Source organism: Mastomys coucha, unplaced genomic scaffold (assembly GCF_008632895.1).
Source record: "Mastomys coucha isolate ucsf_1 unplaced genomic scaffold, UCSF_Mcou_1 pScaffold22, whole genome shotgun sequence".
Lineage (NCBI taxonomy): Eukaryota > Metazoa > Chordata > Mammalia > Rodentia > Muridae > Mastomys > Mastomys coucha.
Genome location: NW_022196905.1, coordinates 213,060,767 through 213,068,600, shown reverse-complemented (window position 1 = coordinate 213,068,600; position 7,834 = coordinate 213,060,767). Strand labels below are relative to the sequence as shown.

Genomic DNA, 7,834 nt, shown 5'->3' with positions numbered 1-7,834 from the left:
ATTCAAGAGAGTGAGCATTCGAGATTCGAGCATTCAGCATTGAGGATTCGAGATTTGAGCCTCTACCCCCTGGCTGGCGCACCCACAGCCCCCCCCCACACCTCCTCCCCCCCCCAACTCCAGCCCGCCCATGCAGCCTGGGCATGCTTGGAGCCCGGGGGGGGGGGGTGTGTGTGTGTGTGCTGCACCAGTCCAGAGGAGATGGCTGCTGCTTTAGACCTAGTGTGTTTTAGATGCCCTCAAAGGTACCCTGACCACTGAGCTGCCAGATTTTTCATCTCTTTTGCAATGATTGTAAAAGCCTCATGTCATTTTTAAGAAATACATTCAGATAGAACACTTCTTGTGTAGTGTCTATTTGTCACAGTCGAATCCCCCGCACACTTGGGCAGAACCCATCATCCCGAGGTACAAGGGATCCCCGTAAGAAACCCCAGTCTGTGGCAACATTCAACTGATATATAAAAGTTATAACAGAATTGAGGTTATTAAATGGGTCTTTGAATGTCAATAGTGCATTAATAGATGAGGGGATGGCAAGGAGGCAGTAGTAGGGCCTGGTTAAATGACCTCAAATTTATGTACCTGTGTGTTTTTGCCCTGCTAGGGTTGCACTGATGGACAAGATGACTGGAGTATTACAGCTCGGAGCAATGGAATTTCAATTGGCACCACAAAAACTTTACCATTTTTCTTTCTGCCCAGGTAGTACAGATAGAGTTCCAGTGGAATGAGTTATGTTTGTATTTCTGCCTAAAGATACTTGTCAATTGGTTCTATAAACTGTTAACTGATAGCCCATTGGAGTGAAGGTGAAAGGACCTTCAAGTTCTTTCTGCTGCTTATTAGTGAAGATAAAATTGCCCCATCTAGGTAGATAGGAGGTACAAGCCCTTTATAGCCGTCAGTCAAAGAAGAAGGCAGGGGAAGGGATTCAAGAAAGACAATGTCCAGGAGCTGGTCAGAAGAATGCAGTGGAGAAGTCTGGGGTTGGGCTTATTGGAGGCTTTAAAGCCAGGGCACTGGCAGTCTGGGACTGGGTTGGGACTTCACTCATGCTTAGAGAACAGTAAAGAGCCAGGACGAGTCCTGCAATTACTGTCCAGGCGACAAAAATGTAGAAGGTGGTCTGAGAATCTGCTGAGGTACATGGGGATGTGGTGCATGGGTGTGTGTTTTGCATAATGAGCATTCTGATCTGGCTGGAAGATAGCTCCTGCCTGCCAAGGGGTATCAAACCCAACAGTCAGGACCTCCTTCCAGGATGTGTGGGTACAACCAATGCAACCTTAAGCAGCTTGATATTTGTTTCCGGTATTCAAAGTGTGAAGACTGAAGGCCCTCAAGACACAATATATTGCCTTTTTGTTATTTTATCTCCACTGAAAGGTGATAACATAGAGAAAAAAGGAAGGTGTGGGGTACATATACTTTTCAAAGAAATATAACCTTCTGTACTGTATTTTAAAACACTAGAATAATGAGCTTGTTACTAGGAGAAACAGCTGGACAGAAAGAGTTTGAGTAGCTTGTTTTTATGTATTTTTGGATGTATATCTACATATATATTTATGTATATAACAACAATTAATGAAAAAGAGGGCCTAGATATGAAAGTAAGGAAGGCTTGGTGGGAAGAAAAGGGAAGGGAGAAATGATGAAATCATGTTGTCTCAAAAAATGAAAGAAATAAAAAGCATACTCATTTCACTGAGCAAGGGGGATTTAAACAGAAATCTGAGCCAGCTATAAGAAGGCTTAGACAGAGTGATAGATAACAAGACAGAGCAAGAGTCAGAAACTCAAGGTTGCACATGCATAGGCAACATTTCACAGCACTCTACACAGTGACCTTGAGAGGGATCTGAGAGCAAACTAATTTTTCTGTGACTATGGAATCATTTTCCCCAGTGAAATCTCTTCAGATATCATGAAAAAGCTAGTAAGCCATGGTGGCTGCATTTGGAAATAGGTACCAAGAAGGCTATAACATTTTGCTCAGTGGTCTAAACAGTATTTAATCATTATTTGTAGTATTTCAGAACACAACCCAGAAAGTTGTGACCCATTTCTCTGAAAAAAAATTTTTTTTACGTTCACTCTATACATCTGCCCCTTCCATGCCTTTCTATAATTCTATAAATTTCTGAGCTCAGTGGGCATTTGAGAGACTTCAATAAATAATGGCTTATTTCTTGCCAGAGTTAGAGACCAATTTAGAGAAGAACAACAAGTCAGCAAAGGGGCATTAGGTGTATCTTCTTTATTAATTAAATCTGGGTGTAGAAATGGCTTTAAGTCTCTTAGTCATGATATGTGAAGACCTGAATTGTCTCTCTCCAATTCACATGAGGAGTCCTCACCTCTTTTTTTCCCATTAGATATTTTATTTATTTACATTTCAAAGGATATCTCCTCTCCCAGTTTCCCCTCAAACAAAGAAGAAGAAGAAGAAGAAGAAGAAGAAGAAGAAGAAGAAGAAGAAGAAGAAGAAGAAGAAGAAGAAGAAGAAAAACCCTATTCTTTCCCCCCTCCCCCTGCTCACCAACTCACCCTCTCCTGCATCCTGGCCCTAGCATTCTCCTACACTGGAGCATAGAGCCTTCACAGGACCAAAGGCCTCTGCTCCCATTGCTGATTGACTTGGGCATCCTCTGCTACATATTCAGTTGGAGCCATGAGTCCCACCATGTGTACTCTTTGGTTGATGGTTTAGTCCCTGGGAGCTCTAGGGATACTGGTTAGTTCATATTGTTGTTCGTCCTAAGGGGCTGCAAACCTTTCAGCTCTTGGGGTCATTTCTCTAGCTCCTTCATTGGGGACCCTGTGCTCAGTCCAACGAATGGCTGTCAGCCTCTACTTCTGTATTAGTCGGGTACTGTCAGAGCCTCTCAGGAGAGAGCTATATCAGGCTCCTGTCAGTCAGCACTTGCTGGCATCCACAATAGTGTCTGGATTTGATGATTGAATATGGGAAGGATTCCTAGGTGGAGCAGTCTCTGGCTTTTGCCCTTTTTTCAGTCTTTTCATTATTTGTCTCTGCAACTCCTTTGATATTCACACTTTGGTCTTCCTTCTTGAGTTTCTTGTGGTTTGTGGATTGTATTCGCTTCTGGGCTAATATCTACTTATCAGAGAGTGCATACCATGTGTGTTTTTTGTGATTGGGTTACCTCACTCAGGATGATATTCTCTAGATTCATTCATTTCCCTAAGAATTTCATAAATTTATTGTTTTTAGTAGCTGAGTAGTACTCCATTGTGTAGATGTACCACATTTTCTGTATCCATTCCTCTGTTGAGGGACATCTGGGTTGTTTCTAGTTTTTGGAAACAACCCGGATGTCCCCTATTATAAATAAAGCTGCTATGAACATAGTGGAGCATGTGTCCTTATTACATGTTGGAGCATCTTCTGTGTATATGCCCGGGGGTGGAATAGCTGGGTCCTCTGGTAGAACTATGTCCAATTTCCTGAGGAACTACAAACTGATTTCACCATTAATATGGTGGTAGAGATTCTGCTCAAGTCAGTTTAGGGTTATGACTCAAAAAACTTGCTATAAACTGAAAATGTATTTTGAAAATGAGTGAAATATACTTAGCCTATGGCCCACAATAGCTTAACATCACAGTACAATGTAGAGTGTCAGCTGGAGATCACTCATGATTGATTAGATGCCCAGACTCTTTGCTGATGCCACCTAGCATTTCAAGATCTCATGGCATCTCTATAGTCCATGGAGAGATCAAAATTCATCGCATACTATTCACTGCATGCATATCATTTCTATAGCATCTTTAGTGGGGGACCATCAGTTTCTAGAAATGAGACTTTCAGGTGGAAATTAGGTTGAGATGAGGTCATGATAATGGGCCTTCATGAAGAGATTAATACCTTTAATCTAGCAATGCAAGAGCCCCTTCCCTGACTTAGTTTCTGGCTTCATTCTCTAGAACTATAAGAAAATATATTTATTATTCAAACATCTTACCATATAGCATTTTTTCATGGTAGCTTAAATTGCCATGTTTGCACTTCCTAGAGTGAGTGGTGCTTACCTTGTCAGATATAGCTCTAGAAAAATGCAGCTCTCAGCAACTGCCTAAAGAACACTTTGTCCCTATAGACAATGTCACCTTGCCCAATTACCAGTTAAACCAAGACTGTTAAACACCTCAAGACATATTTGTTCACTTCTAGAGACCAGCCTCTGCTGCGTATCCAGGTCTACATAAAGAAAGATAAAATATTTGATGATCTAAGTACACCTTTAAGCACTATAGAGTAGATTAGAAGTTCAATATGTATTCTTTGTATTCTTTGTATGTGTGTGTGTGTGTGTGTGTGTGTGTGTGTGTATGTACATGCGCGCACGTGCATCCCTTTCCCTAAGATATTAGTCACACAATGGGTAAAGTATAGAATAGACTTCATTTAAGGCATTGGAAGGGGAGCTGAGAAGGGAGTAAAGACAGAGAGAGAGAGAGAAAGAGAGAGAGAGAGAGAGAGAGAGAGAGAGAGAGAGAGAGAGAGAGAGAGAGAAGAGTGGAGGCTGGCTATGAACACATGGAGAGAGTGTGGTAGGGGATGGAGGGAAGGAACAGAGAGGGAAGAGAATAAGAGCTCAATACTTATTCTAAGAACTCTTCTTGCCAAAGAAATTGGAACTTGGAGCTAAGGTTTTGAGACCTGGAGAATTCCGTTACCTTTGTAATATTGCTCCATGACATATCTTTCCTTGGACTTCTTCGTTTTTATTCGTTTCCATCAAAAGGCCTGCTCTGAGGATATCTGAAAGGAAAGGAATCAAAGAGAGATTTAGCCAAGTCTGAGAAGAGGGCTTCTGAGGAACAAAAAGATTGAATGTGAGTGGTAAGGAAGAGCCCAGTTTTACCAGAGAGCCTTCAATAACTAAGGCTTTTATTGGGGTAGATCAAATGGCTAAACATGAAATGTAAGGCTATAACCTGTTTAAATAAGAGCAACTACGATGTAGATTGACGTAATCATAGTTCATTCTGTTCAGATAATGGAAACCATGTGGGAAGATCTAAAGTTTCTGAAAGAAAGTGTTATCAGACCAAACTTAAGTTTTCCTATTCTAGGGCCATCATCAAAATCCAAACTGATCACAAACCACTGATTAACTAGTCCCACAATTTACACTAAAGAGACCATTATTTGCTATCATACAACTAGGAATAGTCAATGTATAGAAAAACAAATGTTTCCAAGTTTCCTCTTTTACCCAAAAATTAAAAAAAAAATCTTTCAACAATTCTAGGAGATATAATCTCACATCATACCTATCATGTGGCTCTTGTAATCTTTCTGCTTCCTCTTCCACAATGATTTCTGAGCCTTGGGTATGGGGGCTGTATTTTAGATGTGTCTGTTGGGACTTACTGTACAAGGATGCTTCTTGATGGATTGTGGCTTCCTGGTCTTGATTTGTTGCAATGAGAAGTTTCCTTGATGAAGGGTAAGAACTACACTTATCTGTGGATATAAGTACAAATATTTAGAATGGAGTTAAGGATTGCAATAATTTAGTAAAATGGTGATTATGTTTTCCTCCAAAATTAATGACTTCACTAACCCCACCTTCTTTATATTTAGGAATACATAAATATATACATACATGTATGTAACAACACCTTATATAATATATGTATGTAATATGTATGTGACACCAACATATGTATGTAACCACTTGTCTATAGACAAAGTGTCTACTAGAAGACACCTTCATTTCTGAAACTAATAAAGGAAAAAATAAGGTTCCCATTAGAGCCTGATAGGCTGTATTCCAAGTTCTTTTACTATGAAAATATGTCAAGCTTTGTAGCAGTATAAGAAGTGTTTGAGAACCCATGCCATGGCAGGCTCCTTTCCCATTCAGATTCTTGCTTTGGAATCTCACTATATATGAGTCTATTTCTCATCTTAGTCACAAGGAGTTATTATCCATGCTCTTTGGACAAGATTTCACTCTCTTAAAGGGTAAAAGGTGTTTCCTGTTTCTTTTTGGTTATACTATAGCAATGTAGACCTTATAGTAAATGTAGATTAAGTCAGTAGATTAACAAGAAGATTTTCAGTGATATCAGTGGCAAAAAGAAAGAGTTGATTCTGCAAATTCTAGAAGGAATCATTCAGTCTGTGGCATGAGGAGGAAACAGTGAATAAAAGAGGTGCAGTGTTGGGAAGGAGAAAACCTGGGGAATGAGGAACATTCTTACATAGCTTATCAGAACCCAGGGAAAGCAAAACTCCAAAGCTTGTTGTTCTAATGGAATATAACATTTTTTGAGAAACTTCATATAATAAAATAAAGTTATTAAAAGCATATTTCAGTGGAAAAAGCAGGGTGAAGGGTTTAGAAGATTTTAGACTCAAAAATAGCAGTGATTTTTTTTTTTACCTAGATCCCAAATATTTACAAAGAATTAAGATTGGACAAATGGGGATTTCAACTAGATGACATACACTGGAGGTGTAATTTTGCAGAAACACATCAACTGAAAAATAGATGTTTTGTTTGTATATGTATGTTTTAATCCTCATAATCTCCTTATTTTGATAAACAATAAAGAGACAGATGCCAAACTTGAAGGCAATGGAGAAAGAAAAAGGCCATGATAAGGAAATGGGAGCCCTTCGTTTGAATCCTCCCTTCTCTTCCACCTCCCCATTTTTCTATTTTCCTTCCATGCTTTCTGTGTTCTCAGGGCCAGAGATATAATATGAAGCTAGATAATATTCAATTTATTATGATATCAAGGAGTACACAAGCAGGGAGGAAGATAGCCAACAAAATATAATTGTGAAGTAATATAAGAAATAATAGATATGAATCCTATTTGTTGACAATACATGAACAGTTACACATATATAGTAGAGTTGGTGGGAGGTAACTTCACTTTGTACTTGGACTATTAAAATACATTGGAGTTTCTGCTCTGTGTGGATATAGAGAGGGTTAGTACCATAAGATGACTGTATGGTATAGATGAATTAAGAGGGCTGAGGAATAATACCAAGGTAGGGCTGGACATGGAAATTTGTAAATTATGTATACTTTTAAAAATATGTTGTTTGTGTGGGAGAAAGGCAAGTTATAAATTCAGAATAAAAAGGCTGAAGAATTTTAAACAGACAAGTCAAAATTTTAAATTTTTATTTCAACTTATGGAAATGACTAAGTGGCTAATTGAGTAGAAGGAGACAATGGGCATGATACAATACAGTCTGCACCAGCCTTGAAGAGAGTACACATGAAAGACCAAAAAGGGAATAGTCATACAGCATTAGATATGGCAGGAGCATAGCAAGATAAATTTAAATAATAATAATAATAGTAATAATAATGATAATAATAATAATAATAATAATATTCAATGCTTACTGGTTTATCTACTCTTCTATGGTGATAAAACAACATGGAGAAGGGAGTTTATGGAAGGAAGGGTTTATTTGGTGGGGTTTATGGTTCCAGAAAGTTAGAGTCCATGATGGTATGTACAGTGAAGGTAGGAGGTGGGCAGTTGGTTAGGTTTACAGTACCAGATATTTATTTTTTCCTATTAACTGGGCCATAGCTTGCTTTTTGGTATCTTCAATATATGCCACTATTTCATCTCTGGGCATATCTTGCCATGCCACTGATATAGTTTCTAGATATCACACTTATGTAAGACTACTTATTGCCTTGGCTGATTGCATGGCACTTTTCTCCTTTTTTTCTTTTATTTTTATTAGATATCTTCTTTATTTAAATGTCATATGATATCTCCTTTTCTTGTTTCCCCTCTGAAAAAAAAATTTAAA

The 7,834-nt window shown here is 38.7% G+C and overlaps 1 long non-coding RNA gene across 2 annotated transcripts in view; it reads right to left on the bottom strand.

Moving 5' to 3' along the window:
- LOC116069578 overlaps window positions 1-7,834 on the bottom strand; it is a 315,340-nt gene that overhangs the window by 49,824 nt on the left and 257,682 nt on the right. The window contains exons 9-10 of one of the 2 annotated variants that reach the window (XR_004110041.1): window positions 5,411-5,503; window positions 4,711-4,795 (exon numbers count right to left, since the gene is read on the bottom strand). This is a non-coding gene — a long non-coding RNA (uncharacterized LOC116069578). Of the gene's footprint in view, window positions 1-4,710; window positions 4,796-5,292; window positions 5,504-7,834 lie in introns of those variants that run through there. The other variant, XR_004110048.1, reaches the window with a different exon arrangement.